The sequence below is a fragment of the Aquarana catesbeiana genome, linkage group LG06, assembly GCF_042186555.1.
Source record: "Aquarana catesbeiana isolate 2022-GZ linkage group LG06, ASM4218655v1, whole genome shotgun sequence".
NCBI classification, from domain to species: Eukaryota; Metazoa; Chordata; class Amphibia; order Anura; family Ranidae; genus Aquarana; species Aquarana catesbeiana.
Window position 1 is genome coordinate 351,289,730 of NC_133329.1, and position 16,962 is coordinate 351,306,691.

Here is a 16,962-nt window from a genome sequence, read left to right on the forward strand (position 1 = left end):
AGTATAGTAGCAAGTCCTATTTTCAATCTTGAAACGCCCAATACGAGGACAATATGCGACCGGTCTAAACTATGTGGCATGTTCACCAATGCCAGGAGCATGGCGGACAAGATGGGTGAACATACAGATACTGTTGTACAAGGAGGATTTGGATTTTGTGGGAATTTCAGAGACCTGGTTCAACAGCTCTCATGATTGGCTGGCAAACATTCAAGGGTATACCCTATACCGCAAGGATAGAGAGGGTAAAAAAGGGGGAGGGGTATGCCTATGTATCAAGAATAATGTACAAGCGAATGTGAGAGATGACATCACTGAGGGAGCTAGAGAGGAGGTGGAATCCTTATGGGTAGAGCTCCAAAGGGATGAAGCTAAGGGGAAAATATTACTGGGATTATGCTATAGGCCCCCTAACCTGAGGGAGGAAGTGGAGATGGATCTCCTATCACAAATTGGATTAGCAGCAAGGATGGGAAGTGTTATCATAATGGGGGATTTTAATTATCCAGACATAGACTTTGGCGGAGGGAACCACGCATTCATTTAAGGCTCGCCAGTTCCTTAATGTCTTGCAGGACAATTTTATGGGTCAGATGGTAGACGCACCAACTAGAAATAAAACATTACTGGATCTACTGATTACCAACAATACAGACCTGATCACGGATGTGGAAATACGGGGCAATTTAGGTAACAGCGATCACAGGTCAATTAGTTTCAGTATAAATCACACTTTTAAAAGAGCCAACTTCCCTAAACTACAAACCTTGCTAAAAGGCATACATTGGGATAAAATATTAGGAACAAAGAATACGGAGGAGAGATGGGTTTGATTTAAGAGCATATTAAATAAGGGCATTAGCCAATGTATCCCATTGGGTAATAAATTTAAAAGAGCGAACAAAAATCCTGGATGGCTTAACTCCAATGTAAAAATGCATATAAAAGCAAAGGAGAAGGCCTTCAAAAAATACAAGGTTGAGGGATCATCCTCAGCATTCAGACTTTATAAAGAATGCAATAAGAAATGTAAGGGTGCAATTAGGACGGCTAAGATAGAACATGAAAGACACATAGCGGAGGAGAGCAAAAAAAATCCCAAGAAATTCTTTAAGTATGTAAACAGTAAAAAAGGGAGGACAGACCATATTGGCCCCATAAAGAATGAGGAAGGACATCTGGTTACAAAGGTTTGGGAGATGGCGAAGGTATTGAATTTATTCTTCTCCTCAGTCTTCACGAGTGAATCGGGGGGCTTCAGTAACCAAAACTGCAGTGTTTATCCTCATGACACAACACAGGAAGCACCTCCATGGTTAATAGAGGACAGAATTAAAATTAGACTTGAGAAACTTAACATTAATAAATCACCGGGACCAGATGGCTTGCATCCGAGGGTACTTAGGGAACTCAGTCAAGTGATTGCCAGACCGTTGTTCCTAATTTTTACAGACAGTCTATTGACTGGAATGGTACCAGCTGATTGGAGAAAAGCCAATGTAGCACCAATATTTAAAAAGCGCCCAAAATACATCCCTGGGAATTACAGACCAGTTAGCCTAACATCAATAGTATGTAAACTCTTGGAGGGGATGATAAGGGACTATATACAAGACTTTAGTAATAAGAACGATATCATTAGCAGTAATCAGCATGGATTCATGAAGAATCGTTCTTGCCAAACCAATCTATTAACCTTCTATGAGGAGGTGAGTTGCCATCTAGATAAAGGAAGGCCCGTAGACGTGGTGTATCTGGATTTTGCAAAAGCATTTGACACAGTTCCCCATAAACGTTTACTGTACAAAATAAGGTCCGTTGGCGTGGACCATAGGGTGAGTACATGGATTGAAAACTGGCTACAAGGGCGAGTTCAGAGGGTGGTGATAAATGGGGAGTACTCGGAATGGTCAGGGGTGGGTAGTGGGGTTCCCCAGGGTTCTGTGCTGGGACCAATCCTATTTAATTTGTTTATAAACGACCTGTAATCTCTGTATTTGTAGACGATACTAAGCTAAGCAGGGCAATAACTTCTCTGCAGGATGTGGAAACCTTGCAAAAAGACCTGAACAAATTAATGGGGTGGGCGACTACATGGCAAATGAGATTCAATGTAGAAAAATGTAAAATAATGCATTTGGGTGACAAAAATATGAATGCAATCTATACACTGGGGGGAGAACCTCTGGGGGAATCTAGGATGGAAAAGGACCTGGGGGTCCTAGTAGATGATAGACTCAGCAATGGCATGCAATGCCAAGCTGCTGCTAATAAAGCAAACAGAATATTAGCATGCATTAAAAGGGGGATCAACGCAAGAGATAAAACGATAATTCTCCCACTCTACAAGGCTCTGGTCCGGCCGCACCTGGAGTATGCTGTCCAGTTCTGGGCACCAGTCCTCAGGAAGCATGTACTGGAAATGGAGCGAGTACAAAGAAGGGCAACAAAGCTAATAAAGGGTCTGGAGGATCTTAGTTATGAGGAAAGGTTGCAAGCACTGAACTTATTCTCTCTGGAGAAGAGACGCTTGAGAGGGGATATGATTTCATTTTTACAAATACTGTACTGGTGACCCCACAATAGGGATAAAACTTTTTCGCAGAAGAGAGTTTAATAAGACTCGTGGCCACTCATTACAATTAGAAGAAAAGAGGTTTAACCTTAAACTACGTAGAGGGTTCTTTACTGTAAGAATGGCAAGGATGTGGAATTCCCTTCCACAGGCGGTGGTCTCAGCGGGGAGCATTGATAGCTTCAAGAAACTATTAGATAATCACCTGAATGACCGCAACATACAGGGATATATAATGTAATACTGACACATAATCACACACATAGGTTGGACTTGATGGACTTGTGTCTTTTTTCAACCTCACCTACTATGTAACTATGTAACCTCTTTAAAGCGGAGTTCCGCCGAAAAAAAAAATTCAAGTCAGCAGCTACACATACTGCAGCTGCTGACTTTTAATAATTGGACACTCACCTGTCCCAGGGTCCAGCAATGCAGGGGAATAAAGCCCTGCTCGTCTCCCCCTCCTCTCTGCGGTGCCGGCATTTGTCACTGTGGGTGTCCAGCTGTGGCTTCACAGCCGGGCACACACTGCGCATGCGCAAGCCACGCTGCATGCTGTGACTGGCTGGGCAATCATCTGGGATGATCCCAGATGATTGTCGAGAGGGAGAGGTGAACTTCCTTCTGGCGCCGCAGTCCACCGACAGGAAGTGGGAGCTGGAAACCTCTAAAAAGAGTGTTTCCACTCCCCCCCAAAAAAATGACATGCCAAATGTGGCATGTCAGGGGGTCACCTTCCATTTTTGGGTGGAACTCTGCTTTAAATAGCCTGCTGCTGAATAATGCAAAGACACTAGAGCACCAACTAAAGTCCGGGCGCCATTTTGTTGTAGTCTCCTACAATTACTATGTTCTTCCACAGTTTTATACTCCTAAAAATCATATGTGCAACCTCTATCTGGTCTTTATTGCTGTTTGTGTCTCTTCTGGGAATATTTGTCTTCTCTGTTTGTATAGAAATAGTGGGAACTTCCAAACTTTACAGTTGTCACCATCAAAAGGACATGGGTACTTCTGTACTAGCGACAACTAAGACATTATTTTCCTTTGGATTGCAGAGATTTCCATAAATTTCCTGTTGTGTTTCTAGCAATGACAGTGAAGAGAAATCTTCCCAAGGATAGACAGCAAAAAAAGAGTAAAGTACCACTCTGCCTGGGGATGCAAAATACCCATAATGAATATAATACTGCAATATTGTTTATAAATACACTGACCTGTGAGCCATGCCACTGATCTATATAGTTGAGATTGTTTGCAAGCAAGAGTTATTTAATACAGAGATAAAGCAAGGAGCCAATTTGCTCAATGACTTTTCAATAAGCCACTTGACACATCTGTAGCATATGATTGGCGTGACAATTACCATTTGCAGCAATCTACTGTATAGGGACTAATAGCGTCATGTAGAAGGCACTGATTACATTAGATGACAAGTGATCTTATAGTGATGGAAGAGTACATTACACACATCAGCAAAAAATCTCACATTTAATTACACTGCAACGTCAAACCATTATTTCTAGATAAAGGTGTTGTTGAGAAAGATATAGGGCATACAAGTATATAGGTTTTGGCACTCCATATTAATGCAAGTGATTTCCTTTCCTAACATGGAGTTACATGTCAGTGTATGACAAAGTAGGGGATGTTATGTCTGTGTTTGTTGCAGAACAGTGATATTTTGCAATTATTAGCAGGATCCGTAAACATAACTAATGTGAAGGGAAATGCGACCAATTCAACATCATCTTTCAGTGATGTGACTCCAGGAAGGTAAAATCAGATTAGCGGCTATGGGTTACTAAATTTTGTACATCATCATTGGTCTTTGCACTGAATTTTAAATTTTCTGGCTGATTATTTGAAATGATGTCTCCTTAATTTTTCTCCACTCATATCTGTACAGTAATTTACAAGTAAAACAGGCGCAGTGCAACAGTACCTCTATAGAGTATACCTTGATAGTCCAGGGGGGTCGGAAACTATATATGATGATTATATATATATATATATATAGAGAGAGAGAGAGAGAGAGAGAGAGAGACTGGTCTGTCAGGGATGCCACCGATGGGACCAGAAGCAAGGTCCAAACAGGCTGAGAAAAAACAAGGAAAATGGGGCGCCTTTGAGTATGTATCAATAAACATTTATTATAAAAAATAATATCCACTCACATGGAAGATAGCATATCTGCATTCAGGCATGTCTCTGGATGAGAGGAGAGGGACTGAAAGCTTCAGCATGTCCACAAACGGCTGGCGAATCCACATAGGATGATGTGAGATGGTGGGGCACAGCGGTTCTTCTCCTTGGCACACAGAACTGAGATGTGATGGTATGTAGAAGCACCATGCTTGACAAAGAAAGGCTGCTATGCCGACCATCCATAGCCTGTATACTCGGAAACGCGTCGCACATTGGTGACCTCACGGCTCCGCGCCACGCTTTGCTGTGCGTGCCAAGCCTCTTTCTGCTTCCCTCTCCACGGCTGTGCTACCAGAGGAGACTGACAACATCACAGCACTATGAAACAGTAAACAATTATTACACTTTGAGGTTTTTATTTTAATTTTATACAAAACGACATATTAATTTTAAAAGCAATACAGCATACGTGTAACAATCTTATTGCATACACTGAGTGGATCCTATCCTGCTTTTAACATACATAACCCATTCTAGTGGTATATACGGTTCAACATTCAGTAACCAAGAGGAAAAAACCTTCCCTATAGGATGGTGATTTATGAATGTGGAAGAAAAGTTGGGTTAGGTTACAGGTACGATGATCCACTCTGAATGCTCTCTAGGTGCTCAACATGTTTCACGTTGTAGAACGCTTCTTCAGGAGCTAGAGCTGGTTCTGTTGAATGTGCATAGAAACAAGTATCACAATAGAGGCATATATGAACAACAACAACAACAAAAAGCATATATACAGAAATTAGTAAGAATTTTCACCCCTTGCAGTGATGCATGGACAAGAACACCATAAAGGAAAGTGGTCTCCCGGGGACAAATGGTACAACCCGGTAGTTGGGGAAGCCATTAAAGCAACACATGTAATACCTATGAAAAAAATATATATATATACATTTTTTTATACATATCGAGGGATAGGTAGCCTTTAATATTACCATAGGGGGTATAAAATTTGATTTTGAATGATCTCTCATCATATTGCCATGCTTAACATATGGTAATGGTAACACACACAGGGGGAGGGGGGGGAGGGAGGAAAGGAAGGGAGAGGGAGGGTTTGGGAAAGGGAGGCAAAAGAGGGAAAAGGAAAAAAAAAAACAGGGGGAGGGGAGAAGGAGGGGGAGAAAAAAGAAGGAAAGGAGAAAACAAGGGGAAAAGAAAAAGGAGGGGAAAAGGAGGAGGGGGAAAAAAAGCAAAAAAAGGAAAAGGGGGGGGGGGGGAGGAGGAAAAAGGAAAGTGAATATAAATATAAGCAAATAGCTTCCTATCAGCTTATGTGTATTAAATTAAATGCATGGAAAGATTATAGAGCTGGCTTACCATCTGTGACTTACAATAGACATTTTTCATGCAGTAGTACAAATAGTAAAGCAGGTTAGTCAGACGATTGTAACCGGAAATTAGCTGTATGTTTGGGACGTTTCAGAAGCACCCATGTGGCCCCAAGCTCCCAAGGTAATAGACTGGAGTGGCCTTAGAAGTGAACACTAGCAGCAGCAAACAATAGTTCTAATATATAAAGGGGGAGAGAGAGACATACTATAAGTCTAAAACATAGCATTGTGCACCAAGTGCACATCTGCATTGATTTATAAATGTTTAGAGTAGTATCTTGAATGCTGGGCTGACTTACCTAAGGTGGATTAGGAGACAGTCTGGGGTACAGTGGTGCCTCTGACAGAGGTAGCGTCCGTCAGCTAAGAAAAGAGGCCGGGTGTGTGCTTATATGGGGCCCTCGACCGGAAGACGCCGATCCCGTGAGTTTGGCGTACTCCGGCCCCACCACTGGCTGCTGCGCATGCGCTGGACTAAGCCGCCGCCACGCAAGGAAGACCCAACGCAAGGACGGCGATGATCTCACCGCGCATGCGCCAGGTCGAGCGCAGCCATACGGCAATGCCCGGCCAATTGCCCAGCAGCAGAGGCGGGGACTGGGCTGGGAACCTGCAGGGTCCCCGTGTCCCTGTCAATCGCCGTGTATCCGGTTCGATTCTCTGGCCGTATACGCGGCGATTGACGGGGACCCTGCAGGTTCCCCGCGCTGTGCAGTGGAACTAACCCGGGCAAAACCCAAGAACCCCCCAAGAGATCACCACCAGGGGGATTGCCATGGAAACACAGCAAAGGGGAGAAAGCAGCATACAAACAGATAAACATAAATAAATGCAGTATAATATAAAATCATTACGTAAAAAAGCCTTTTTAACAATCAACTAAAGATTATATAGACATAAATCATATCATTCTAACTGACTTAGGTTATATTGATCTTAGATAATGATGTTGGTTAAAAATCAGGGGAGGTCAGGGGAAATATTTGTTATGTTAAGCATGGCAATATGATGAGAGATCATTCAAAATCAAATTTTATACCCCCTATGGTAATATTAAAGGCTACCTATCCCTCAATATGTATAAAAAATTTATATATATATTTTTCATAGGTATTACATGTGTTGCTTTAATGGCTTCCCCAACCACCGGGTTGTACCATTTGTCCCCGGGAGACCACTTTCCTTTATGGGGTTCTTGTCCATGCATCACTGCAAGGGGTGAAAATTCTTACTAATTTCTGTATATATGCTTTTTGTTGTTGTTGTTGTTCATATATGCCTCTATTGTGATACTTGTTTCTATGCACATTCAACAGAACCAGCTCTAGCTCCTGAAGAAGCGTTCTACAACGTGAAACATGTTGAGCACCTAGAGAGCATTCAGAGTGGATCATCGTACCTGTAGGTTTTTTCCTCTTGGCTACTGAATGTCGGACCGTATATACCACTAGAAAGCGTTATGTATGTTAACGACCGCTGCACGACGATGTACATCGGCAGAATGGCATGGACAGGCAAAAGGACTTACAGGTACGTCCTTGCCTGCCCGCGGGTGGGGGGTCCGATCGGACCCCCCCCGGTGCCTGCAGCGGTCGGATTCAGGTCAGGGGCGATTAAAGGTGAGAGGGAGGCCACTCATTCGTGGCTCCCCCCTTGCGATCGCTCCTGGCCAATGACGAGCTTCCTCGGCTTCTGTGAATGTAAACAGAAGCGGTGGAAGTGATGTCAACTCTCCTCGAGCCGGTCTTTTCGTTCCAGCGCCGAGGAGAGAAGACATCCAAGTAAGTTTGCACCAACACTACACTAACAGTAGAACACGCAGGCACACTTGTCACTAGGGATGAGCTTCGTGTTCGAGTCGAACCCATGTTCGACTCGAACATCGGCTGTTCGATCGTTCGCCGAATTGCGAACGTTATGGGCCGTTCGCGCTAAATTCGTGTGGCGCGTCACGGCCCATAATTCACTGCGGCATCGCAGTGCATTGCTGGCTGATGATTGGCCAAGCATGCACTATGACCCGCATGCTTGGCCAATCACAGCGCCGTCAGTAGAGAGAGCTGTAATTGGCCAAAGCCAGGGTGGCTTTGGCCAATTATGGCTCAGGGGATTTAGTACACACCCCACACTATATAAGGCCGCCTGCACGGCGGCCCTGTGTAGTGTGTGTTCCGGTGTGCTGAGAGATAGAGAGAGAGAGAGACAGTGTCATTTGATTTGAGTTAGATAGATTAGGCAGAACAGTCAGTCAGTTAGCTGGACTTACAGTGTATTGTGTATATATATGCATCCCAGGTGTTGCATATATATATATACACTGTATTCAGTTTAGCTAGATCCGTTCCTGTTATCTTCTATCTAGACTATTTACATTTAATGCAGTGCGTCCTGCTCACAGTGTTCAGCTAGATCCGTTCCTGCTATTTACATTTAGTGCAGTGCGTCCTGCTCACAGTGTTCAGCTAGATCCGTTCCTGTTATCTTCTAGACTATTTACATTTAGTGCAGTGCGTCCTGCTCACAGTGTTCAGCTAGATCCGTTCCTGCAATTTACATTTAGTGCAGTGCGTCCTGCTCACAGTGTTCAGCTAGATCCGTTCCTGCTATTTACATTTAGTGCAGTGCGTCCTGCTCACAGTGTTCAGCTAGATCCGTTCCTGCTATTTACATTTAGTGCAGTGCGTCCTGCTCACAGTGTTCAGCTAGATCCGTTCCTGCTATTTACATTTAGTGCAGTGCATCCTGCTCACAGTGTTCAGCTAGATCCGTTCCTGTTATCTTCTAGACTATTTACATTTAGTGCAGTGCGTCCTGCTCACAGTGTTCAGCTAGATCCGTTCCTGCAATTTACATTTAGTGCAGTGCGTCCTGCTCACAGTGTTCAGCTAGATCCGTTCCTGCTATTTACATTTAGTGCAGTGCGTCCTGCTCACAGTGTTCAGCTAGATCCGTTCCTGCTATTTACATTTAGTGCAGTGCATCCTGCTCACAGTGTTCAGCTAGATCCGTTCCTGCTATTTACATTTAGTGCAGTGCGTCCTGCTCACAGTGTTCAGCTAGATCCGTTCCTGCTATTTACATTTAGTGCAGTGCGTCCTGCGCACAGTGTTCAGCTAGAGCCGTTCCTGCTATTTACATTTAGTGCAGTGCGTCCTGCTCACAGTGTTCAGCTAGATCCGTTCCTGTTATCTTCTAGACTATTTACATTTAGTGCAGTGCGTCCTGCTCACAGTGTTCAGCTAGACCCGTTCCTGCTATTTACATTTAGTGCAGTGCGTCCTGCTCACAGTGTTCAGCTAGATCCGTTCCTGTTATCTTCTAGACTATTTACATTTAGTGCAGTGCGTCCTGCTCACAGTGTTCAGCTAGATCCGTTCCTGTTATCTTCTAGACTATTTACATTTAGTGCAGTGTGTCCTGCTCACAGTGTTCAGCTAGATCCGTTCCTGCTATTTACATTTAGTGCAGTGCGTCCTGCTCACAGTGTTCAGCTAGATCCGTTCCTGTTAAATTCCTACTGACCGGCAGGCTTGTCTGGTTACAGTATATAAAGCTACCTGAAGAAAATTACAGGTGTTCTATTTGATCCTATTAGTACCACGGTCAGGCAGCTAGACTATTTACATTTAGTACAGTGCGTCCTGCTCACAGTGTTCAGCTAGATCCGTTCCTGTTATCTTCCTACTGACAGGCAGGCTTGTCTGGTTACAGTATATAAAGCTACTTGAAGAAAATTACAGGTGTTCTATCCCAGCTTAGTGCAGCTACAGGCCATTAGTATGTCTGGAAGGCCAAGAAGGAGAGGCAGACAGTCACAAGCCAATAAGAGAGGGCAAGCAGGCTCTGTGTCTAGTGCTGGTCGTGGAGACGGTGCATCCTCATCAGCACGTGGCCATGGGACACGCTTGGCCTTTTTTTCGGCAGCTGGCCATGTTGAGCCGCAACATGCGGAAGACTTGGTCGAGTGGATGACCAAGCCGTCCTCATCCTCCTCATCCTCTCTCACCCATGCCCAGGGTGCTTTGTCTGGCAAAGCAGCGGCCTCTTCCCTCAGCTCAATGTCATCAGTGACTCCTTCCCTAGCTCCACCATGTCCTCATGAGGATTCCCTCGAACTGTTTGACCACAGTGTTGGGTACATGCTCCAGGAGGATGCTCAGCGTTTGGAAGGCTCTGATGACAATACTGAGCTCGATGAAGGCAGTAACATGAGCGCGGACAGAGGGGGTGCCCAAGAAGGACAGCAATCTGGCAGTCATGCTCCCCCTGCTGCAGCATACTGCCAGGTTTGCTCCAGTGATGAGGAGGGAGGGGATGATGAGGTCACTGACTCAACGTGGGTGCCTGATAGGAGAGAGGAGGAGGAAGAGGAGGAGGAGGAGGAGGAGGAGGCGACAGCACATCACCAACGAGGCAGGATGCCCTCCAGGGGCCAGCCTAAGGGCAGCACATTGACTGCATCACACCCCAAAGCTCCACATGTGCAGGGCGCTGCAGTCTCTGCGCGTTATTCAAAAAGTTCTTTGGTGTGGGCCTTTTTTGAGACGAGTGCATCAGATCGCACCGCTGCTATTTGCAACATATGTCTCAAGCGTATCTCGCGTGGCCAAAATATCTCCCGCTTGGGTACCACATGCTTGACCAGACATATGTTGACCTGCCATGCAGTTCGTTGGCAAGCGTATCTAAAAGACCCACACCAAAGAACAAAGAGGATCTCTCCTTGCTCCTCATCAGCTGAGATTTCCAACCCCACTAGACCTTCAGTCCTCTCTGAGACCTGCAGTGAGAGGAATGAAGGTGTAGAATTAGGTGTGTCACAGCCAAGTACTTGTGGGCAATCTGCTTTTGGTACACCGACGTCAGATTGTACCAGGCAAATTTCCCTGCCCCAGCTGCTGCACCGCCGAAAGAAGTTTGCTCCCAGCCATCCACATGCCCAGCGGTTGAATGCTAGCTTGGCAAAATTGCTAGCACTTCAACTGCTGCCTTTTTAGTTGGTAGACTCTGCCCCCTTCCGTGAGTTTGTGGAATGTGCGGTTCCTCAGTGGCAGGTACCCAAACGCCACTTTTTCTCACGGAAGGCGATTCCGGCTCTCTACCGGCATGTGGAAGGCAATGTCCATGCCTCGCTGGACAGGGCGGTCAGCGGTAAGGTGCATATTACCGCTGACTCATGGTCCAGCAGGCATGGACAGGGACGTTACCTAAGTTTCACGGCGCATTGGGTGACTCTGCTGGCAGCTGGGAAGGATGCAGGACAAGGTGCAGTAGTGTTGGAGGTTGTTCCGCCACCACGCCTCCAAAATGCTGATTGTGACACACCTCTCTCCTCCACCCCCTCCTCTTCTTCTTCCTCCATGGCCTCTTCCTCGGAACCAGCGGTGCTCCGTAGGCATTCAAGGGGCTACGCAAGTACGCAGGCCAAAAGATGCCATGCGGTGCTTGAGCTGGTGTGCTTGGGGGACAGGAGCCACACTGGGGCAGAGGTTCTGTCAGCTCTGCAGGGGCAGGTTCAGAGGTGGTTGACGCCACGCCAACTTAAGGCAGGAATGGTGGTTTGCGACAATGGCACCAACCTCCTCTCTGCCCTCCGACAGGGACAAATGACCCATGTGCCCTGTTTGGCTCACGTCCTTAACTTGGTGGTGCAGCGGTTCTTGGGCAGGTACCCGGGCTTACAGGATGTCCTGAGGCAGGCCAGGAAAGTCTGTGTGCATTTCCGCCGGTCATATAATGCCAGTGCTCGGCTGACGGACCTCCAAAAGGAGTTTAACCTGCCCAAGAACCGCCTAATCTGTGACATGCCCACCAGGTGGAACTCAACGTTGGCCATGCTGCAGCGGCTGCACACGCAGCAGAGGGCCATCAATGAGTACCTGTGCGACTATGGCACCAGGACAGGGTCAGGGGAGCTTGGTTTTTTTTCCCCACGCCAGTGGGCCATGATCAGGGATGCATGCACTGTCCTGTCACCATTCGAGGAGGCCACGAGGATGGTGAGCAGTGACAGTGCATGCATCAGTGACACTGTCCCCCTTGTCCACCTGTTGGAGCACACGCTGCGTGGAATAATGGACAGGGCACTTGAGGCAGAACAGAGGCAGGAAGAGGAGGACTTCCTTAGCTCTCAAGGCCCCCTTTATCCAGACAGTGTTCCTGCGTGCCCGCCGATCACACAGGAAGAGGACGAGGAGGAAGAGGAGGAGGAGGAAGATTGTGTCAGTATGGAGGTGGAGCCTGGCACTCAGCATCAGCAGCAGTCTTTAAGGGATCAGTCCCAAGAAACACATGGACTTGTACGTGGCTGGGAGGAGGTGGCTGCGGACCATGTCGTTCTTAGTGACCCAGAGGACTCCGGACCGAATGCCTCAGCAAACCTACGCTGCATGGCCTCCCTGATCCTGCAAAGCCTGCGTAAGGATCCTCGTATTCGTGGTATCAAGGAGAAGGACCAATACTGGCTGGCAACCCTCCTTGATCCACGTTACAAGGGTAAGGTTGCGGACCTTATCTTGCCATCGCAGAGGGAGCAGAGGATGAAACATCTTCGGGAGGCCTTGCAGAAAGGTCTGTGCAACGCGTTCCCAGAGACTGGGAGGTTACAAACTCCTGTTTCTGGACAACGTGTTGCTGAGGCTTCGGTCAGTCAAAGAAGGAGCGGTGGAGAAGGTGGCCGTCTGACCGATGCGTTCAGACAATTTTTTGGTCCGCAGCCCCAAGGTATGATCGGTTCCAGCAACCATCGCCAGCGTCTGTTTTACATGGTGCAGGAATACCTAGGGGCAAGATCAGACTTGGACACCTTTCCCACCGAAAATCCTCTGGGTTACTGGGTCTTGAGGATGGATCACTGGCCAGAGCTTGCACAGTATGCAATTGAGCTACTGGCCTGTCCTGCATCCAGCGTTCTTTCGGAACGCACATTCAGTGCTGCTGGAGGCGTGGTAACCGATCACAGGGTGCGTCTGTCCACCGACTCGGTCGATCGGCTGACCTTCATAAAAATGAATGAGTCTTGGATCACCACCAGCTACCAAGCACCTGATGCTGATGTAACCGAATAATTTTTTTTGAAATCTCAGATCCCTTCAAAGACTGCCTATGCTGATGCTGAGTGACTATCCCTGAGTAATTATCCTCTTCCTCCTCAATCATCACGCTGATAGCTTGTAAGAACATTTTTGGTTCTGGGCGCCACCACCAGTGCCTAAGGCACAATTTTTCAGCCCCTGTTTAACAGGGGCGTGTAATTACAATTTTTGATGTAATACTTTGCAGCAGGGCTCGTTCCTGCATTCCAACTAGAGTGTCTGTGAGGGGTTGCAGTGTTGTGGCACCAGCACCAGTGCCTAGGGCCCAATTTTTCTGCCCCTGTCTAACAGGGGCGTGTAATTACAATTTTTGATGCAATACTTTGCAGCAGGGCTCGTTCCTGCGTTCCAACTAGAGTGTCTGTGAGGGGTTGCAGTGTTGTGGCACCAGCACCAGTGCCTAAGGCCCAATTTTTCTGCCCCTGTCTAACAGGGGCGTGTAATTACAATTTTTGATGCAATACTTTGCAGCAGGGCTCGTTCCTGCGTTCCAACTAGAGTGTCTGTGAGGGGTTGCAGTGTTGTGGCACCAGCACCAGTGCCTAAGGCCCAATTTTTCTGCCCCTGTCTAACAGGGGCGTGTAATTACAATTTTTGAAGCAATAATTTGCAGCAGGGCTCGTTCCTGCGTTCCAACTAGAGTGTCTGTGAGGGGTTGCAGTGTTGTGGCACCAGCACCAGTGCCTAAGGCCTAATTTTTCAGCTCCTGTTCAACAGGGGCATGTAATTACAATTCTTGATCTAATATTTCACAGCAGGGCCCTGTGAGGGCTTACAGTGTTGTGGCCACAGCAACACCTAAGGCCCAAATTTCTGCTGAGTATATAGGGCAGGACCCTACTTTCAAACATCTAACTTACAAACGACTCCTACTTGCAAACGGAAGGAGACAACAGGAAGTGAGATGAAATCTACCCCTAGGAAGGGAAATTCTCTCCTGTAAGAGTTAATATGGGAAAACAATTTCTCCTTTCCACTGATGCTTTCCAATCCTTGTTCCACAAAAAAACCCAAATTTTCAAAAAACATTTTTCATTGGGACAAAAAAGTGAGGTGAAATCTTCTGAAGAGGAGGAAAGACAGCAAAACAAATGTCACAGGGGTGATAACCCTTCCCTATGTTTTCCAAAAAGCTTAGAAAAGATTTTTTGGCTGGAGCTAAACACGTTAAAAATGTTCAAAATTACAAACAGATTCTACTTAACAACAAACCTACAGTCCCTGTCTTGTTTGCACCGCCTGTATACTGCTGTTCAGAGTATATAGGGCCTGGTGGCCCCACACCTTTCCTTATTTTAATTTGGGTGCGGGGTTCCCCTTAATATCCATACAAGACCCAAAGGGCCTGGTAATGGACTGGGGGGTACCCATGCCGTTTGTCTCACTGATTTTCATCCATATTGCCATGACCCGACATGACATTAAACCCGCAAGCAGTTTTAAATGAGATTTTTTCCTTTAAAAATGACATTTGGTGCAGGGACTGTTCTAAACATGGGAAACACGCGTCACTTTACAGGCATACTATAGACACCCCCCAGGTACGATATTTAAAGGAATATTTCACTTTTTTTTTTTTACTTTAAGCATCATTAAAATCACTGCTCCCGAAAAAACGGCCGTTTTTAAAAGTTTTTTTTGCATTGATACATGTTCCCTGGGGTAGGACCCGGGTCCCCAAACCCTTTTTAGGACAATACCATGCAAATTAGCCTTTAAAATGAGCACTTTTGATTTCGAACGTTCGAGTCCCATAGACGTCAATGGGGTTCTAACGTTCGTGCGAACTTTCGGTCCGTTCGCGGGTTCTGGTGCGAACCGAACCGGGGGGTGTTCGGCTCATCCCTACTTGTCACCCTCCCATCACCCCCCAGTCACCCCCTGATCACCCCCCTGTACCCCCTGTCATACTGACACCAAAAGCAGTTTTTTTTTCTGATTATTGCATTGGTGTCAGTTTGTGACAGTTATAAGTGTTAGGGCAGTTAGGTTAGCCCCCTTTAGGTCTGGGGTACCCCCCTTTAGGTCTAGGGTACCCCCCTAACCCCCCCTAATAAAGTTTTAACCCCGTGATCACCCCCCGTCACCAGTGTCACTAAGCGATCGTTTTTCTGATCGCTGTATTAGTGACACAGGTGACGCTAGTTAGGGAGGTAAGTATATAGGTTCGCCGTCAGTGTTTTATAGCGACAGGGACCCCTATATACTACCTACTACTAGGTGGTAACCCCTTGATTGCCCCCTAGTTAACCCTTTCACCAGTGATCACCATATAATTGTTACGGGTGATGCTGGTTAGTTGGTTTGTTTATTAAAGTTTATTATGGTTTTAGGGCACCCGCCGTTTATTACCTTATAAAGGTTTAACCCCCTGATCGCCCGGCGGTGATATAAGTTACGTTTTTAGGGTCAGATAAGGTCTGCATCGCCCCAGGCAGCGTCAGGTTAGCGCCAGTACCGCTAACACCCACGCAGGCAGCATACACCTCCCTTAGTGCTATAGTATCTGAACGGATCGATATCTGATCCGATCAGATCTATACTCCCCAGCAGTTTAGGGTCCCCCAAAAAAACACAGTGTTAGCGGGATCAGCCCAGATACCTGCTAGCACCTGCGTTTTGCCCCTTGGCCCAGCCCAGCCCAGCCCACCCAAGTGCAGTATCGATCGATCACTGACACTTACAAAACACTAAGCACACATAACTGCAGCGTTCGCAGAGTCAGGCCTGATCCCTGCGATCGCTAACAGTTTTTTGGTAGCGTTTTGAATCAGTCGCTGACAGTCAGGAGCTTTTTTGCCTGTGAGTCTCACTAGTGTACCCCTAAATTTAGAGCCCAAAATGGCAAATCGAAGGTACTCTAGTGAAGAGGCCTACACGTTTCTGAGCATGACAGATAGTGAAGAGGAAGTCACTCATCTGTCAGATTCAGGCTCAGAATACGATCCTGTAGAGGACAGCGGCTCCATGACAGATAGCTCTGACGACGGAGTTGTGGTCCCTGCTAAGGTCAGGCGTACCAGACCCCAATCTTCTTCTTCTGTCCTTGAAGTGCAAGAACCGCAGGTCCCTCGTATGGAGCAGAGAAGTACTAGTGCCGCTATTCTTTCTGGTGAACTGGCAAGCACCAGTGGCCTAGTACACCCTGGTCGTACATCCAGCACTGCAGTATCACGTGGTGATGTGGCGAGTCCCATAAGTGCAGTTCAAGCTGGTGAGGTGGCAAGCACTAGTAGTGTCCCGCTGCCACCAAGAAGATGAACACAGGCCCGTCGTGCCCATAGTGCCCTTCCTGCTGCATTCGCCAATCCGAATTGGGTACCCACCACTTCTGCAGCACCCGTACTTCCCCCATTCACTGGCCAACCCAGAATTCAGGTGGAAACAGTTGATTTTACGCCACTGGAATTTTATTCACTGTTTTTCACCGAAGATCTCTATAGATCTATTGTGGACCAAAGCAATTTAAACGCTAGTCAACACATCGCCGCTAATCCCCAGTCCTCCCTTGCCAGAAATTGGAAACCAATTACGGTTTCCGAATTTAAGCTCTTTCTGGGCCTTTCCCTCAGCATGGGCATAAATAAAAAGAGTGAGTTGCGGTCATATTGGTCCACTGACCCAATTTACCATATGCCCGTGTTCTCTGCTTCCATGGCCAGGGCACGATACGAGCAGATTTTGCGGTTCATGCACTTCAACGACAATGAACTCTGTCGTCCTCGTGGAGACCCTGAATATGATCGGCTCT